This window comes from Gavia stellata, chromosome Z, assembly GCF_030936135.1.
Source record: "Gavia stellata isolate bGavSte3 chromosome Z, bGavSte3.hap2, whole genome shotgun sequence".
In the NCBI taxonomy this organism is placed as follows: Eukaryota; Metazoa; Chordata; class Aves; order Gaviiformes; family Gaviidae; genus Gavia; species Gavia stellata.
The window spans coordinates 82,441,551-82,459,464 of record NC_082637.1 but is presented as its reverse complement, the minus strand read 5'-3'; the positions used below and the strand labels follow the sequence as shown (position 1 = coordinate 82,459,464).

General features: G+C 40.5%; 1 protein-coding gene across 1 annotated transcript in view; it reads right to left on the bottom strand.

Moving 5' to 3' along the window:
- XRCC4 (X-ray repair cross complementing 4) overlaps positions 1-17,914 on the bottom strand; it is a 169,704-nt gene that overhangs the window by 105,751 nt on the left and 46,039 nt on the right. The gene's annotated exons all lie outside the window — the stretch shown is intronic.

Genomic DNA, 17,914 nt, shown 5'->3' with positions numbered 1-17,914 from the left:
GCAGTGGGGACGTTATACAGGATATACAAGACGTCTGAACAGATCTGTTCTACCTCGTCTGGCAGAAACAACAGAAAAACTGTTGTTTTTATTATGTTAAAGGAGGAATAGCTCAGTCATACGCCCAAAACAGTATCAGCTAAACTATAAACATGCGAAGCTGGATGAAGATACACAGATAAAAAATGTTCAACGTGACAGTTTGAGACAATTGAAGAAGAAAGATATTAAGGTTGCTTGAACAAGGTCGCACACATTATCTTAAGAGAAGGAAACCAGAAGTGAAGGAGCTGACTTTGGTGGTCTGGAGTGTGTAGATGATGGGGAATCTGAACTACCTTAAGGTACACTTCCACAGTGCCTACAGAAGCCATAGGGGGCTTTTCTGAGGTCTCTGCACATCTAGTAGCAACACCATCTGCCCAGCTTCACAGAAAACCAGTTGAGGGAGCAGATCCAGAGAAAAGCTGAGTGTGTTGGATGACATGATCCAGACTTTGGCCAGCTTAAACTACAGCAGACACAGATCTTTCAGGAAAGAGGCATCAAAATGACTTGGCTTTGATTGGAAATGCCTCCAGAAATGTTGAGTTGGTGAGGGGTACATTGAAGGAGACAGGGTCCTCTCTCACATCTTGTAATTATTAAAAGTATTGACATAACTGTTAGGGCATTTCCCTATGAACAGAACTATTACTCATCTTTTCAACTTGAATACACAGCAATAACATCTTAAAAGAAACATAAATGTATGTGGTACATGCTAGGGAAGAGTTCAGTCTGTGTCATGGCACCTCACCTATCAAAATCAGAAATGCCATTTCATTCATTTTTCTCTTCACTTTAGTTCATCTTACTTGGGAGGGCATGGCAAATAACTCAATAAAAGACATCCATGAAAAAAAAAAATGTGTGGCGTTTGTTAACGCTTTTTAAAAAGTGAAGTTTACTACTACTATACATAAGGTTTTGCTGAAAAAGGCCTTGTAAAAATTGCTCATAAAGATTTTAAAGGCATTGTTTGAAACAAATTGCAGTCCTTCAACTTAGATAGAATATTTTATCGGTGGAGGTCTCTGCAACATCACAATACTATCATGAGCTTCTTCAACAAGGTCACTTTATCAGCAAATGCAGCAAACCCCAAGGTTTAATTTCAAATTAGCCACTGATCTTTCGTCCAAATTCACACGTACTATCTCTAACATGTTGTTTTCCTTCAGCTTACATACATCTGATGGCTATAGATTAAAAGATGCATTTAATTATTTTTGGAAATTAGATTACATTATCTGTAACACACAGAGTGACGCATATTCCCTGGATATCACACTTGCTGTTTGACAGCATTAACAAAGATGGACATTTGCGTAAAGGAAACTGTTTTTCATCACTTGCAAGCCACCACCATACTATACGGATAAAGAACTCATGCCACACTTGAATACTAGCCACAGAGATAGAGAAGCACAGTAGCACAGATAAATACCAACACAATCTTCTACTTATACTGTGGAGGAAATAACAAGAGTACATCTTTTTGTCTTATGCTTTTAATATAATCAATTGAGATAAGGTCTAGGCAAACATGTTTAATCGGGACAAATGAGCATTGTCCAAATTACAGTTCACTCAGCACAAAACAATAAAATACAAATAATTCTAAAGCAGGTTAAAGTGAATAACAATAGGTTTCAGCTGAAAGCCTGATGCCACTCAAAATCAAAATCACACCCAATCCACAGCAGACATTTCAAAAGCAATTGTAATTATAAACAAACACCAGTTCAGCCTCTTACTTAAACATATTACGTAAACCGATACTGCTAGGGCAACGTGGAGTTTTGAAACTGCAAAATACATCCTCAGCTTCATGGACCTCTGCCATGACAGGATTTCTGAAAAACTCTAAGAAAAACCAATGTCCTTTTTATAAAAGCTGATACACAGAAAGAAATCCAACCAGGCTTTTGGGCATGCTACTTTTTTCAATAAATTCATGAAACAGAGAGTGGGAGAGGTCACGCTGCAGAGACCGGAGCAAGAAATACATGCCAGCCTGATGAGCCACTGCTAATGTGTGCACCAGCAGAGAGGAGGTGCTAGACAGATTTGCCACACTGCCACAGGGACACAATGAATTTGGTTGGCAATCTTTTTGGGTGTTCATTGCAAAGTTAACACAGTAACAGTCTTTAATTTCATCTTTATACAAAGCAATTCACTGTTACATATGTTCTTACATGAAACTTCATAGAATCATAGAATCATTTAGGTTGGAAAAGACCTTTAAGATCAGCAAGTCCAACCTTAAACCTAACCCTGCTAAGTCCACCACTAACCCATGTCCTTAAGTGCCTCATCCACACATTCCTTGAACACCTCCAGTGATGGTGACTCCACCACTTCCCTGGGCAGCCTGTTCCAGTGTCTCACCACTCTCTCAGTAAAGAACTTTTTCCTAATATCCAGCCTGAACCTCCCCTGACGCAACTTGAGGCCGTTTCCTCTTGTCCTATCACTTGTCACTTGGGAGAAGAGACCAACACCCACCTCTCTGCAACCCCCTGTCAGGTAATTGTAGAGAGTGATGAGGTCTCCCCTCAGCCTCCTCTTCTCCAGACTGAACAACCCCAGCTCCCTCAGCCGCTCCTCATCAGACTTGTGCTCCAGACCCCTCACCAGCTCCGTCGCCCTTCTCTGGACACGCTCCAGCACCTCAATGTCCTTCTTGTAATTGAACACAGTATTCGAGGTGCGGCCTCACCAGCGCCGAGTACAGGGGCACGATCCCCTCCCTACTCCTGCTGCCCACACCATTTCTGATACAGGCCAGGATGCCGTTGGCCTTCTTGGCCACCTGGGCACACTGCTGGCTCATCTTCAGCCGGCTGTCGACCAACACCCCCAGGTCCTTTTCTGCGGGGGAGCTTTCCAGCCACTCGTCCCCACGCCTGTAGCGTTGCATGGGGTTGTTGTGACCCAAGTGCAGGACCCGGCACTTGGCCTTGTTGAACTTCATACCATTGGCCTCAGCCCATCGATCCAGCCTGTCCAGATCCCTCTGCAGAGCCTTCCGACCCTCCAGCAGATCAACACTCCCGCCCAACCGGGTGTCATCTGCAAACTTGCTGAGGGAGCACTCGATCCCCTCATCCAGATCATCAATAAAGACATTAAACAAGACCGGCCCCAAAACTGAGCCCTGGGGGACACCATTTGTGACCGGCCACCAACTGGATTTATCTCCACTCACCACAACCCTTTGGGCCCGGCCAGCCAACTAGTTTTTTACCCAGCAAAGAGTGCACCCGTCCAAGCCATGGGCAGCCAGTTTCTCCAGGACAATGCTGTGGGAAACAGTGTCGAAGGCTTTACTAAAATCCAGGCAGACAACATCCACAGCCTTTCTGTCATCCACTAAGCAGGTCACCTTGTCGTAGAAGGAGATCAGGTTAGTCAAGCAGGACCTGCCTTTCATAAACCCATGCTGACTGGGCCTGATCACCTGGTTGTCCTGTACCTGCCACGTGATGGCACTCAAGATGATCTGCTCCATAATCTTCCCTGGCACCGAGGTCAGGCTGACAGGCCTGTAGTTCCCTGGATCCTTCTTCCAGCCCTTCTTGAAGACGGGCATCACATTTTCTAACCTCCAGTTCGCTGGGACCTCCCCAGTTCGCCAGGACTGCTGGTAGATGACGGGAAGTGGCTTGGTGAGCACTTCCACCAGCTCCCTCAGCACCCTTGGGTGGATCCCATCCAGTCCCATAGACTTGTGGGTGTCTCAGTGGTGTAGCAGGTCGCTGACCATTTCCCCTTGGACTGTGGGGGCTTCATTCTGCTCACAATCCCTACCTTCCAGCTCAGGGGGCCGGGTACCTGGAGAACAACTGGTCTTACTATTAAAGACTGAGGCAAAGAAGGCATTAAGTACCTCAGACTTTTCCTCATCCTTTGTCACTATGTTTCTCCCTGTATCCAGTTAAGGACAAAAATTCTCCTTAGCCCTCCTTTTGTCACTGATATATTTATAGAAACGTTTTTTGTTGTCTTTTACAGCCGTCGCCAGGTTAAGTTCTAGTTGGCTTTGGCCTTTCCAATTTCCTCCCTACCTAACCTCACGACATCCTTGTAGTCCTCCTGAGTTGCCTGCCCCTTCTTCCAAAGGTCATAAACTCTCTTTTTTTTTCCGGAGTTCCATCCAAAGCTCTCTCTTTGGCCAGGTCGATCTCATTCCCCGCTGGCCCATCTTCTGGCACATGGGGACAGCCTGCTCCTGCGCCTTTAAGACTTCCTTCCTGAAGAGTGTCCAGCCGTCCTGGACTCCTTCGCCCCTCAGGACTGCCTCCCAAGGGACTCTGCCACCAGGCTCCTAAGCAGGACAAGGTCAGCCTTCCGGAAGTCCAAGGTAGCAGTTCTGCTGACTCTACTGCTTTCCATGTCTTACACACTGTGATCTGTAGAACATTTCTAGCAGGTAAGTAAAGCAAGCCCATTACCAGGAGACTTAAATCCATTACGCAGGTGCTCACATATGGACATAAATAAATAAATAAATAAGGCTTCTGCAAAGAGGTGTTCTTCTATATATTTTTCACCCCCTCCAGCCCCAGTCGTCTAATCTTAACTTAATATAGTTATAGGTGCAAATTATCTAGGTTACGTTGCAGCTACCTCTAGCACCTCAGTGCAGACAAACACAGGACATTTACCTACAGCCCTAATTAAGCCAAAAAGTAACGTGATACGGGACATGCAGTTTTGTTTTGCCTCCTTCATACAGAATGTTATACAAAGTGTACCAAAAAGCCTTCTTAGGCTGTTTCTTCAACATGAAATTACTTGTTACAATGACCTATTACACTGCCTATTTAACAAACAGAAATGTTAGCACTAACAATAGTAACATTGTTATCTGAGCAAATTACAACTGATTGGCATTCACCCCAGTAAAGAGCCCAGTGCTGAGGGACTGATAAGCCATAAAGGCAGCCAGATCCATTTCATTTCTAAAGCATCAAGGCAAAGCACAAGCCATTTGTAAAACAACATAAAGAAAATGAAGTCTCAGGACAGCTTTGCTCTGGAGTGGTACTGGCATCCAAAAGTGGAAAGCAAACTGGTAAAGGAGCAGATGCACAAAATAGCACAAGTTTAGGTCCAAGGTTTCTGAATTTGGGACAGATACGTAATTTGCAGCACTGATTGAGACAAAATTCTATTAAAATTGAATGTTTGGGGGTGGGGAGAAATCATAAAAAAGGAGGCGTTAGTTTTTCCACTTACTGCTTAGTTCTTGCTTGCAATTAAACCAGGAAATAGTTCAGTTATTTGTCCTTCATCATCAAAACCACAGTAGTGAAACTGGAAACAATTCCAGGAAGATTCAATAGAAGTGGTTAAAGATCAGGATACCATAAGAAACAGTTAACTAGGTGGGATATCAAGATAGATAGGTCTTGCTTACTGCATGAGTAAAAGTCAACATTAACACTTCACTAAGCTAATTTTACATGTAGCATGTCCATGGTTTGGATCACATTTCCAAGGTGAGCCTCATTTTGTAAGCTCCCGCACATTGCGGCTCTCTAGATCAATTTGTATTTCTTGCCATTCTTCCAGCTGCTGTAGCTCTCTAACTTTGTATCATCTGCAGATGTAATTAATGTTCTTTCTACTTCCTCTTTCAGATCATTCAAGAAAACATTATGTAAAACAGTAAAGCACTAAACACTTCATTTATACTGAAAATGAGCAGATCTGCTAGAGGTCCCAGTGGACAACAGACTGACTATGACTGATATACTGCTCCCCTTCAATATCTGTTTTATTGTTTGATGGGATTTTTTTTTGTTGTTTTTTAAAGAAACATGAAGATGAATATAGAATCATTCAGAAAGCTGTGCTCCCTTAATCAGAAATCACTTAACCATTGGAGAAATATTTTACGTTTAGAAATAAAAACAAGAATTAGAAGCTTATGACAAAACTGTCATTTTCCCTTCATCTCTCACCCTGCCCACTGCTTTTCTTCTACAGATGAAGACAGAAGTGATCTCAACCATACAACAAAAAATATTTTGGAATAAAATGAAAAGTTTCTCAAGTAATTTTTCTTTTAGTTACTGATGTTTACAGGAAGATGCTTTACATAGGAGAAAAAAGTCATTAAAATATGAGCCAACACTTTTTTTCATGGAAAATTCTAATATTACATGAAAGTTACTTTATTCCATAGAGATGGTGGCTTTTAATTTAATGCAAAATATGTATGTTATATAATCTCAGCATCACTACATTCCACTAGAAATGGGAGTTATCATAACTAAAGGCAGTAATTATCAAAGGTTATGCACTGAAAGGAGAAGCCATTTACACAGCAATGCCTGCAACCTCCCTCTTCTGGGGCAGAATCTGAAGCTAGATACTAACAGTGAGCTAATTTCCAATAACAACAATTTTTCGTTATGACATACTAGACTATAATAAAAAAACATTCATGCTGGAAACTCTCATTACGTCTGCATTGCTGGCCATGATTTCTCTGTGTATTACTTAAGTATCCTGACAATCCCTTCTAACAGCATTTGTTATCCAAAATATATTTAAGGAATTCCATACTTCCAAAAGGTAGAAGAAAATATTTATCTAGACAGACTCATTTTGTCCTTTCTTCTCCTGGCAGGCTATATCAGCTATATAATGGTGCGCTCTCCCTTTCTTCTATTTACATTATGTACTTAAATCCTAACCCATAATATTTTGCTTTTTCCTCCTCTAATTTTGAAAATGATTTAACAAATAATTTTTATAGAGAGTGCACTTACAGATACTTAGGTCTGATTTTGAAGTGTAAATATTCCTAGTGTGTGAATAATTGATGGAGTTTTAATTGTACGAGTCAACCCACAGCTTGTAACAGAATCATCTCTAACTCACCTCTTCATCTTCCACTATTCCTATGCCTTTGGAGTAGGACTCAGAGAGCCTTGAGTTCTGCTTCCAATTACAGTATTTCAAATTGTGTTAACAATCAGATGGGTTAGCATAGTTAGTAACATCTACGTTCTTGCAGACAGATGCTGCCTCCTGCAAGGTATTGTCTAAGCAAATGTCCTTTCACCAGGGAAATATTAATGAAGAATTTGAGGGGGGGAAGGAGGAATTCCACAGCAGCCCACCAGCATGGAGCAGCTGTGTAGTCCCTTCTCTGTCTTTATCAAGACCTGCAGTCTGTAATAGCAGATGTGACCCTGGCATTGAAGCAGGAAAGCCCTGCAGACCCATATAACAACAGATCCTTTTGTCATTGCCCTATCCTGAGCATCTCTCAGCGCCTTTCCTACACTAGAAGGGAGGAATGCTGGGAGGGATATTTCTACGACAGAGCACAGTCTTACTAGAGCTTGGTCTTTACATGCCACCTATTAATGCCAGTTCAGCTGGGTCTTTGAGAAGTAGGGAGGATGGAGGAGCAATCAGGGTGGTTTTTATTAATAAAAAAATCCCACAGTCTAAAACCATATGTTTTCAATACTCAAAAAGCTATCTTAATAAATCTCAAGAAACAAACCAAAACAAATGTTTTACTCACTTATTTTTCAACACTTGCACAGACTTATACCTAGAAAATTTTGCTAGGACAAGTTATTAAAAGCTATCAGCTAAACTGTCCTGAAGTCACCTACTGATGACCGTGCCTACGACTGGTACTGAAAGAAAATTCTTTACCACAGAGTTAGAGATTAGCCATAACATACAGAACAACACCAAGTTTTACATTAATTCAGAATAAGATGTCTCTTACACGCTTGCATTACAATAGGCAGTGTAAGATACAGCAACTTTCTTTTCTCAGCTGAGAGCTGGAACTCTTGCAAGACAGCAGGCTGTGGTTTCCAGAATCAGCCTTGCTACTGCCAGTTAAATATCAGCTACCTCTTCTACTCCATGTATGCACAGATTCTGAACTAAGATAGAATCAATACTTTGATAAAAGTAAGTTTTCACTATGAAAATACCTATGAATTTAAAAGAGGAAAATATTAATGAAAATTCATGTACAGGGTTAAAGAATATGACCTATAAATGAATGATGCTGACACTTAGTTGCCTATACAAAGAAAGTATTGTTACAAGCTTGAATCTGGAAAGCATTATACCATTTTTATTTCGTTAGTCAATCAGTGAGTGGTCTTGATTTTTTAAAGCTGTGCCACTATTATCTCCGGGGAAATCATTCAACAGTAACCATGACATCCCTGGGTGTGGTAATAAAACGAGTACACTAGACTTGCACAATACAGTGATGACAATGTGAAAGCCGAAGTTGCTTTTGTAACAGCAAACTCTAGGAAGCTAGAAAAATTGCAAAGTACCATGGAAGCCAAGAAATCTTGCTGGTTACATCAGTCAGTATAAAAATATGATCACCAGTCATAAAAATCAAGTTTAAGATAAAAATCCTGCCTTTCTCCACTCTTGCTTTTCCCTCCTGAAACGTTATTTATGAGAAAAGTATTACCTCATCCTCAAAAAAAAAAAAGTATCTTCCTTCTTGACGAAGGCATTACGTCTATTTCAGAGCAAAACAGCTGACATAAGTGATTGCTATTTTTCTCAGGTTTTTACTACACGCTGCAGAAACCTTCCACATAAATTGCTGTCATCTTAGCTGCACATCAACTGATGAAATTTCATCTGGTTTCACTATTTTGTATGGCAGGGGTTCCCAAATATTCTGGAGACTGCTTCGCCATTTCTCACACCCTCAAACCCACACATTCATGGCACCATGGCCCCCTTACAGTTGCAGTGCAAGGAGGCTACATCTCTACAGTAAACGAAGCAGAAATTGGGAACATTGCCAGGGGCTAGAATACACTAGTATTATATAAATCTATAGCACTAGAATGGCACCAGCGTGTCCTTGGGCCATGCCAGCGATCACCTCACCAAGCACTCTGCAGGCACATTGCAGGAGTTGGAGCATCCCAGGAACCACTCCCAAGAGGTAGTTTGCATGCAGCCACTCTCTTCTGGAAGCTGAGAGAGTTTAATAGCATGGACATCAACGGTTCCCTGCCAGTTGGCCTCTGTGCCTTGGAACATTCCCAGGAAATTTTAATTTACTGGTGCAGAGGCAACCACGGTAGTCCCTGGAATAGTGCTCTATCTGGTTTGCAGCAGAAGCCACTGTATTCAACTAGATTAAGAAGGACCAAGGCATGCTGCAGAAGGAGGTCTCAGGTTTCCCTTTTGATGGAATACCTGGGTCCTGGGGAAAGAGGCAGAAATAACACCGAAGAAGGCTCTGCCACTTACAAGTTATTCCATCCAACCATCATCAAGCTGTACACTGCAGCATGGGCCAGACTGGAAGCAGATTTCCATCCTGAAAGCTCTTCACAGAGTCAGTGATTAGGAGGGACCTCTGGAGGTCTCCAATTCAACCTCCTGCCACAGCAGGGCCAGCTCAGAGGTCAGATCAGGTTGCTCAGAGCTCTATCAACTGTGTCTTGGAAACCTCCAAGCACTGAGACCGCACAACCCCTCTGGACAACCTGCCCCAACACTTGCCTGGCCTAATAGTGAAAAACTTTTCCACTATATCCCATTGGAAACTGTGGTTTCAATTTATGTCTGCTGTCCCTTACCCTCCTTAACGTGCACCACTGCAAATTGCCTGACTCTGACTTCTTAGTAACTTCCTCGGAGGTACTGGGTGGCCACACCTGAAATTAACTCTTCCCCAGGCTGGAGCAGCCCTGGTCCCACAGCTCCTCCTCACAGGAGAAGTGCTCCAAGTCCCTGACCACCCTGACAGCCCTCCATTGGATTCATTCCAGCTGATCAGCATCCTTCTTGTGCTGGGAACCCAAAAGTGAATGGTGTATCAATCTGACTGATGCCAAAATAAAGAAGGATAGCCCCTTCACCCGCTCTGCTAGTTGTGCTCCCGTCCGTATGGCCCGGAACGCTGTTGGCCTCCATTGCTGCCAGGGCTTGGACTCAGCTCACTGCCTGAAGGAGCACAGGGCCTTAGCTTCAGAGCTGCTCCCCAGCCCATCGCCTTGCAGGGTCTCTCCTGGCTCTGGGCAGGGCTTTGCATTTGTCTCTTGACTTTCACACGCCTCCTGTCAGCCCGTTCCCCCAGCCTGGCCTCTCTGGGTGGCAGCCCTGCCCTTGAGTGCATCCACTGGTCACTCCAGTTTAGTGTCAACTGGAAACTCAATGGATGTGCACTCTGTCACCTGCTCCAAGTTACTGTTAAAGATATGGAACAGGACAGGTCCCAGGAGAGATCACTGTTGCTCTCCACTTGTTACCAGCCTCCAGGCCCATACAACCCACTAACCACTGTCCTCTAAGTCCCATCATCCAACCAGCTTTCTATCCATCTCATTCTCCACCCATCCAAACCGTAACAGCCCAACCTGGACATAATATTGAGGAAGACAGTGCTGAAAACCTTGCAACAGTGCAGAGAAATGGCATCCTCCACTCTCCCTTCAGGCATAAATCCAGTTGTTTTATCACAGAAGGCATGGTAGAGCCAGAGACAGTCTGAATGGTCTGGCATGATTTAAATTTGGTAAATCCATGCCAACAACTCCCTACATATATTTTAGGCACTCTATTCCTCCTATCATACAAGCTTTGTCCCAATTTAAATTTGCATTTCTTGACTGTGGATGACCAGAACTGTATACATAATTCTGAATATGTACCATGACTATGTAGACTGTAAATACACAGAAAATAAACGTAGAACTTATATGACATTTGCAGATCATCAATATTCTGTCTATTTGCATGCTTCATTTCCTTCTTTCACCCTGCCACATTTACTCAGTAAGAATCACCAGGGTACAGGGATTATCTATATTTCAGAAGGCATGGTTCTTCAGATAGTTATGGAATAAAAAATGGTAAATGAAAATAGTAAGCATATCAGATGTGGTTCAAATACCTTTAAAAAAAAACAAAACGAAACACAGAAAACCCAAAAACCAGTGAGCCATGTAGATAGGTAAAAGTAGTTGTGTGGGTGCCAGAAAGATACTTACTGAGCATGAAACAAATTAATTTCTTTCATGAACTGCATTATATCTGTATGTCTTCCTTTAAAGGTTTCAGAAAACTTCCTTGTTTAATCTTTACACCCCTCAGAAACATGACATTTCACATATCTATACAATCAGCTACTTCTGTGAAGCTTAATCCCACCCATGCTGAAATGGTCTTTAGCTACTGAATTTTGACAGCTGTGACATGGTCTGGTCAAGATCTATCCAGGCTATGATTCACTAACCTAAAGTGCTTTGTAATATATTTTCTCAAACTTAGTCTAAAAACTGTTGCTCATGAAAGTACTTCCTCCCGCAACCTTAAACCGATATATATCAGCAAGAACCAAATCATATCTTTGTAAAAAATGAGATACATTTCAAAAAACGCATGAACTGAGTAAAGTTACAGAGTATTTACACTAAAGCAATGTTCATCTCCCAAGGTGCTAAGCTACAAAAAGCTGCTGCAATTTTTCCCCTCAATTTTCTTGACCACTGTGCAACTGAATCCCTTAAAATTAGCAATACACTGAATACTAAAATGCACTGCAGCGGTAATACTCAGCACCTGTAATGTTAGGTATTTCTTCCAATTCTTTCCCAATGGTAATCAGATACAATGTTCCACTTCACTAAAATAATCTGAGCAATTAGAGTAAAAAGGCCAAAGGCAAAGCTCCAGAAAGATCAGGTGCACTAGTTACGTATTAGAAAAATAAATATGGAACACGCAACTATATGTTTTAGTTCGACAAACAGTGATAATAGAGGCATGATTATATAAAGAACAAGCAATTCAAGCAGTTTATTGCATCTGGAATGAAATTACTACTTCACCATGCAAAAACCAGTGGGTCTGCATTTTAGTCGTACATCCAAATGCTTTATCTTCTTTTACAATTCTACTCTTTTATCATTCCCGTCTATACTTCAGGCAATACTCTCCATTCAACTCTCTGCTACCAGTCTGCCTCTGAAGTGAGTTTACAAAGACAACTGAAGCAGGACATCCTTAAAAGATCTTTTTTTCATCTTTTTCCTCATTAATTCCATGGCTTCAAGAATAATCAGATACTTTCCTACCTCACTGAGTAGCAAGCAGGTCTGTGAGCAATGGAACTACTGAAGCCTGGTTTCCTACAGTTATGACTCTTGTGCTGGATCCCCTAATGTCTAAGAAGGTGAGAAATCCAGTCAAAGCTTTTCCCTTATTTAGGGCATTCATAACTTCTCTTTCCCATGAGGATTTGTTAGTGTCTAATAATACAGTTGATCTCATTCCACAGTTTTTTTCCAAAGCAGACATATGAATAGGGTCTCTCTTCTCCATCCAGCCACCTATTTCCATGAAACCAGTAGGAACCTGATATCTCTGAGACCTTTACTCCTGTCAAATCTGTTTGAAATTGGCCAGTAGTTTTAAAAGTTATTGGGGGGAAGGGGGAGGAGGTAAGAGACTGGCAGTCAGCAGAAGCACACAGCACGATCACATAAGCTTTGTTTTCTTAGGAAGCGGGGTAAAACACTTGCACATTTTATTATTTTAAAAACTGCCCTAAATAATTAGGAAATGAGCTTTACTTGGGGATCTAAACTTGTTTTCTTCCTTGTTTTTCATGTAACTTACAGTGTGGCAATAACACAATAGACTTTAGATATATCATTTGGATTCAGGTCTCAGGGTTTAAATACATGAACGGTTCACAACTACGTTAATTTAGATTTCAGAGGGAAAGCCTAATAAGATAACTTAAATCAGAATGCATTTCCTACAAGCTAAGAACAGAACAAGGGCCATTACCATAAATCAACTGACACACGAACTTATCACATAGCAACTTACTTGTGTTTGAAGCCTGAGTCTCCCAAAAGTATGAAATGATGCTTACCAAGGATTTTTAGTTTAAGCTGCTGGCATTTTTTCCTCAACTATTCAGCATTTATGTTTAGGTTTTCAACTTAAAAATTATTCCAGAACAAAGCTCATTTAAGGAAAATCTTTCCAGTAGGAGTGTGAAGCTCTTTTTCCGAACAGTTAATCACAAAGTATACGTAACATGAACATGTAACACTGAAACCCCCCACCCCATGCAACCCTTTTCATAACCTTCAGAAAAGTTTCTACAAATGTTATGAAAGGTAGATCCAGATAAATGTGCTTTTAGCAAAAATCTCCAAAATAAAAGCAAGGCTTGTGGGAGTGCTTGTGATATTACTGTCAGTAAAAGTTCCAAGGTAGTAAAATATGAATGATTAATACTTCCAAGATTAAAAAAACACCACCACATTATGTGTTAGCTGCTGCATAATGGGAGTATTTTAAAACTACCTGTCAACTGATCATATTCCTACATATGAAACCCAGACTGCAACTTTCTTTAAAAACTTTAATAAAACAGAACTGAAACGTCTGCAGTAATAACTGTCAGATACGAAGACAACTTGTCTTGGGAGCTACTTCCCTTCAAACATTGACCTTTAGGTTTGGGAAGTAATGGAAACTATAAAATGCTTCTTGAATACACCCTTGGAACTAACATGCCAACATTTTGCAGTAATTTAAGTCTGACTCCACCTGAATATGCTGTACTGTGACAGTTAACAGCTCAGCGATTGCACATGATTTTTTTGCTTGGAAAGTACATGTATAACCACGTGAATAAGCATGAGATAATGCCTAGACCGAGGCAAAATATAAAAGTGTTCCCAATTAAGTACTACAAACAATTTTCCACTGTGAGTAATAACACAGCATTCATTTAGAACAACCATTGACTGTTTTCAGCGTGGCTTTTTACCCTTTGTTTACAACATCCTTTCAGGAGGTTGACAGCCACGTGCTAAAACCTTTAAGATCCAAACATCTGACTACTTAATAAAAACTTAATTGAATGGAGTTATTTTATCCCATTCAAGAAAACGAGAGATTATAGATTTTCCTCTATAGTACTAAACTCACCTATCTGAGTTATGTGGTGAACATCTGCGTGCACTGTGCTCCACATACAAACATCGAAATACTCAATGCATCACAAGATGTATGTAGTGAATATGACAAATCCCCAGTAAAGCCAAAATTCAAAACAGTGTTAACTACGTAGAAGGACATAAACACTTCCATAAATTATCAAGATATGAATAGCATATTTCTTTCCATCCAAGAGTCTAAAAGAAACAAAAAAGTCAAACTTTTATTTTCATGTAGAAAGAAAGAAGCACGGGCTCAGATTCAGGAATGCATGTGAAATAAACTTTACTGAGTTATATGTGTCTACACTTACGTCCCTTTTCTTACTGTTCATTTGCATCACCAGCAAGAGACTTCCCCTACACCCTTTAAGACTTCAACTACTCCACAGAGTGAGATCCTACACACAGAAGCTAAGCCCTTCTAGTCCTCCTCAATGTACACCTCTTCTGCCTTCATGCAGGAATTTACATTAGCCTTCACGACATCTTTATTTTATGTAAGCATAAAAGAAAATAATCAAAGGAGTATTTAAAAAAAAATAATCAAGGTGTATTCGCCTGTAATTCCTTACAAAAAACACTGTCAGAGATGTAGAAATTTGACAACCAAAACTTTTTCTAGACTACATGGACCTAAAATGCTCTAGCAATAGTAGGATATAAATTTTTACAGTTAACAGAGATTCTCACTTTGTTGGGGAGGTGGGTGGGGTCTGTGTGTGCACGCACTTTTTCCCCCTTCTTTTGTCACAAGAATACCCCCTCTAACAACAGGAAAGTGTGACCAGTGCCAGATGATACTATCCTACAAGGACCCACCAAGCAAACCCAACTCTCTCATGAAATTACAACACAAGGAAGATGGTTCAAGCTTGAACCATTTACGGGTTCAAGTAGCAGCAGCAGCACATCTTTAACCCCAAACAGATGGGATGCATATCATCCTTTGAGCCATTTTTCTCAAAACGTCTGCAGGAACCATTGCATGACTCCATTCAGAACTACAACTCCCATGAGAAGATTCCCAGGCTTCTACGCAATTTCCTTTGGATATACTCATCTAAACAGAGGCATATAATGAAACAGAAGCTGCAGATGACTTGAGAAATTAAGGAATTAAGACGCCATTGTTAAAAGTCATTCTCTGTAACTTACATGTAGGAATGACTTGGGAAAATATAGTATTTTACATTGTCCAGGCTAAGTAGCAGCTCACAGTATGTTTTTGGCTTTCAAGGAGGATCTACAGCATTACTACATTTCATTTCAGGATGTTAGTATTCAACTCTTCTTACTACACATATATTGCTTTGCTCCCGGGCTCCTTAAAGGAACAAATTAAACACACAAAAAAGGGTAGTTTATTTCTCAGGGGCTTCCCTACAGTCAGAACAAAAGGGAATTTACTAAAATCTTGTTTATGCTCTGGGCATCAAATTAAGGTTTCCCTTCTCAAGTTTGGCACTACCCAAAATCATTACACTAGAGGAGGATTTAAGACTACTACTGCTAAAAATATCGTGTTACATGTTCTACCATGTAAGAATAATTAAAATACAACATTTTCATTCCATAGGTAAAGGTCATTTCAGAGCACTGACTGATCACAGGTCATTTCTGACTGATCAAAGGTCATTCCATACACTGACTGATTCAAGGTAATTACTAAGTTGATATGTCAGATCTTTTCATTGGGAGTACAAACTCAACTCTTGCTCCATTCTAGCAAATAACTTTTCCATATAGATTTTTATCATGGTAACAGATAGTAAGAGTTTTGCATTCAAGAAACTCATATTGAATTTCCAATAAAGATCAATTTAAAAAGAATGGTTTTCTGAAAATTCAAATCCACAGAATTTATTCATATAGGCATAAAAAGTCAAAAAAACCCCTCCTATCTACAAACAACCTAATGCTTAAAATAGATGCAATTACAATGTCTTCCAATAAAGGAAGATTTTACTGAGATCAAAAGTTGGATTGGATGCAATTAGAAAATGTTTTCCCCTGAAATCTTAAAAATTCTCATCCATAAAAGAAATATGGTTAACAGATAAAAATGTTAGACTAAAGCGGTTGCTAGCAACACAAAGAAAATATTTACTTTTTTCCACATAATACTGTTTGCAAAAGCTGTCGTTACAAAGTATTTAGTGAATTAATGTTTTTTGAAGCCAAGACAATCCTGGAAGAAAGAAGGCATTTCTTTCTCACAATTAGAATTCTACAGAGAACGACTGACTACTTCAAGGGATGGTGTTTTACAACACGTTAATATACAGCCTGTTGAAGCTACAGCATTTTAATTCACTAGAATCTGAATTCCTGAATCAGTCCTGCACAAGTTCTATGAACTTGGAAACTCTGGCAAGTTGTTTCTATTCTTCAGGAGTCAGTGAAATAGGTTCCTTCACTACACTTGTAGCAGAAGATGCAGTGAATATATTTTGTACCTGGACCGATACATCATCACTAGGGTGGTTACAAACCATTAGAAACAAATGCCAGTAGTAAAAGCAATCAAGCCAATTACTAAGGTTTCAACAAACAGCGCAATGAAACAAGAGGGCAGACCACCTACTCTTCCCACCCTACAGTTATCTGTGTTGTTAGATTCGTGCACAGTTTAACCTCACGGCATGGTTTTCTCTCTGGTGACTGCTCAGCCAGGTGGCAGGATATGTTGCAGCTGCTGGTTAGACCACGAGCTCAGGTGAAGCATCATGAAACCACATTGCCTGGATCCATGGGTCACAGTCACATCATGTTATTTGCACATTGGAACAGAGGCAAAAAGTTTCAGGGATCCAGGGAAAAGAGTGAAGGCTCCTTTATATTACAGTGTAATTAGAAAGCACAAGCTCTATGACTTCAAACCCGGAGGCATGGACAGATTCCCCCTGCACAGCCACAGCTGCTTGTCAGACATTTCAGAGGCCATCAGCAGTATGCTCTACTTTCCGCAAAAATAGCTCAGTGGGGGAAAGCACTAAAGAATTTCATTTCACCTTCACCACAATTTCAGTAGTGGGAAAGAGCATTTCTCAAGTCTGTTATACTTCTGTATTTTCTACTTGTCAGAAAAACAGTGCAAAAGGGAGAATCCATTGATTTTCTGAAATCCCTGAGTCTATAATAGTAAGAGTAGAAGAACTAGAACTTTCTTATAAATCAGAAATTGGTGGGGATTACTTGGTTTTGGTTTGGGGGGGGGGGGATTGTTTGGGGTTTTTTTGTTTTGTTTTGGGTTTTGTTGTTGTTCTTTTTTTAAACTCACATTATCTTATTCTACAATAGTAAAATACCAGCAGTGGAGTACCTTAAAGAAACTGCAATTTGGCCAGTGCTGTTTAACATGATCAGCAAAGAAAACAACAAAAAACAGTGCATACAGTGAGGTGGCAAACAGGGGAGAACTCAATAAACATGTATATTTACATTAGCAACAAACTGGAGAAGAACATACACAGCAGCAAATGCAAGTAATAGCTAAAGATGGAGAGACATTTTTTCTCCTAAAGCTCAAAATGTTTCTTAATATCACATGTTAACCATCAGTTATCAGCATTAAAAATCAGTATGCTAATATGGGTAAAAGATCTATGGAGACAATTTGCCTGTGAGAACCACAGTACTCCTGAGAACTCAACCATTTTTCAAGGCAGGGTTCTGGTTTTGGTGACTTGGTGATCTGTGTCCTGTCCAGGAAGCTGTGATGGAATAACTGACTCGAAGACCACCCTACATAGACAAGTGTCCAGCCTAGAGGCCTGCACACAGAGAGAGTAGTAAAAAGCTTAGTTTTATAATTTTTATTTAATTTTATATCAGTATTCCACTGTCACAGGGACACTGCTCAGTGAGAC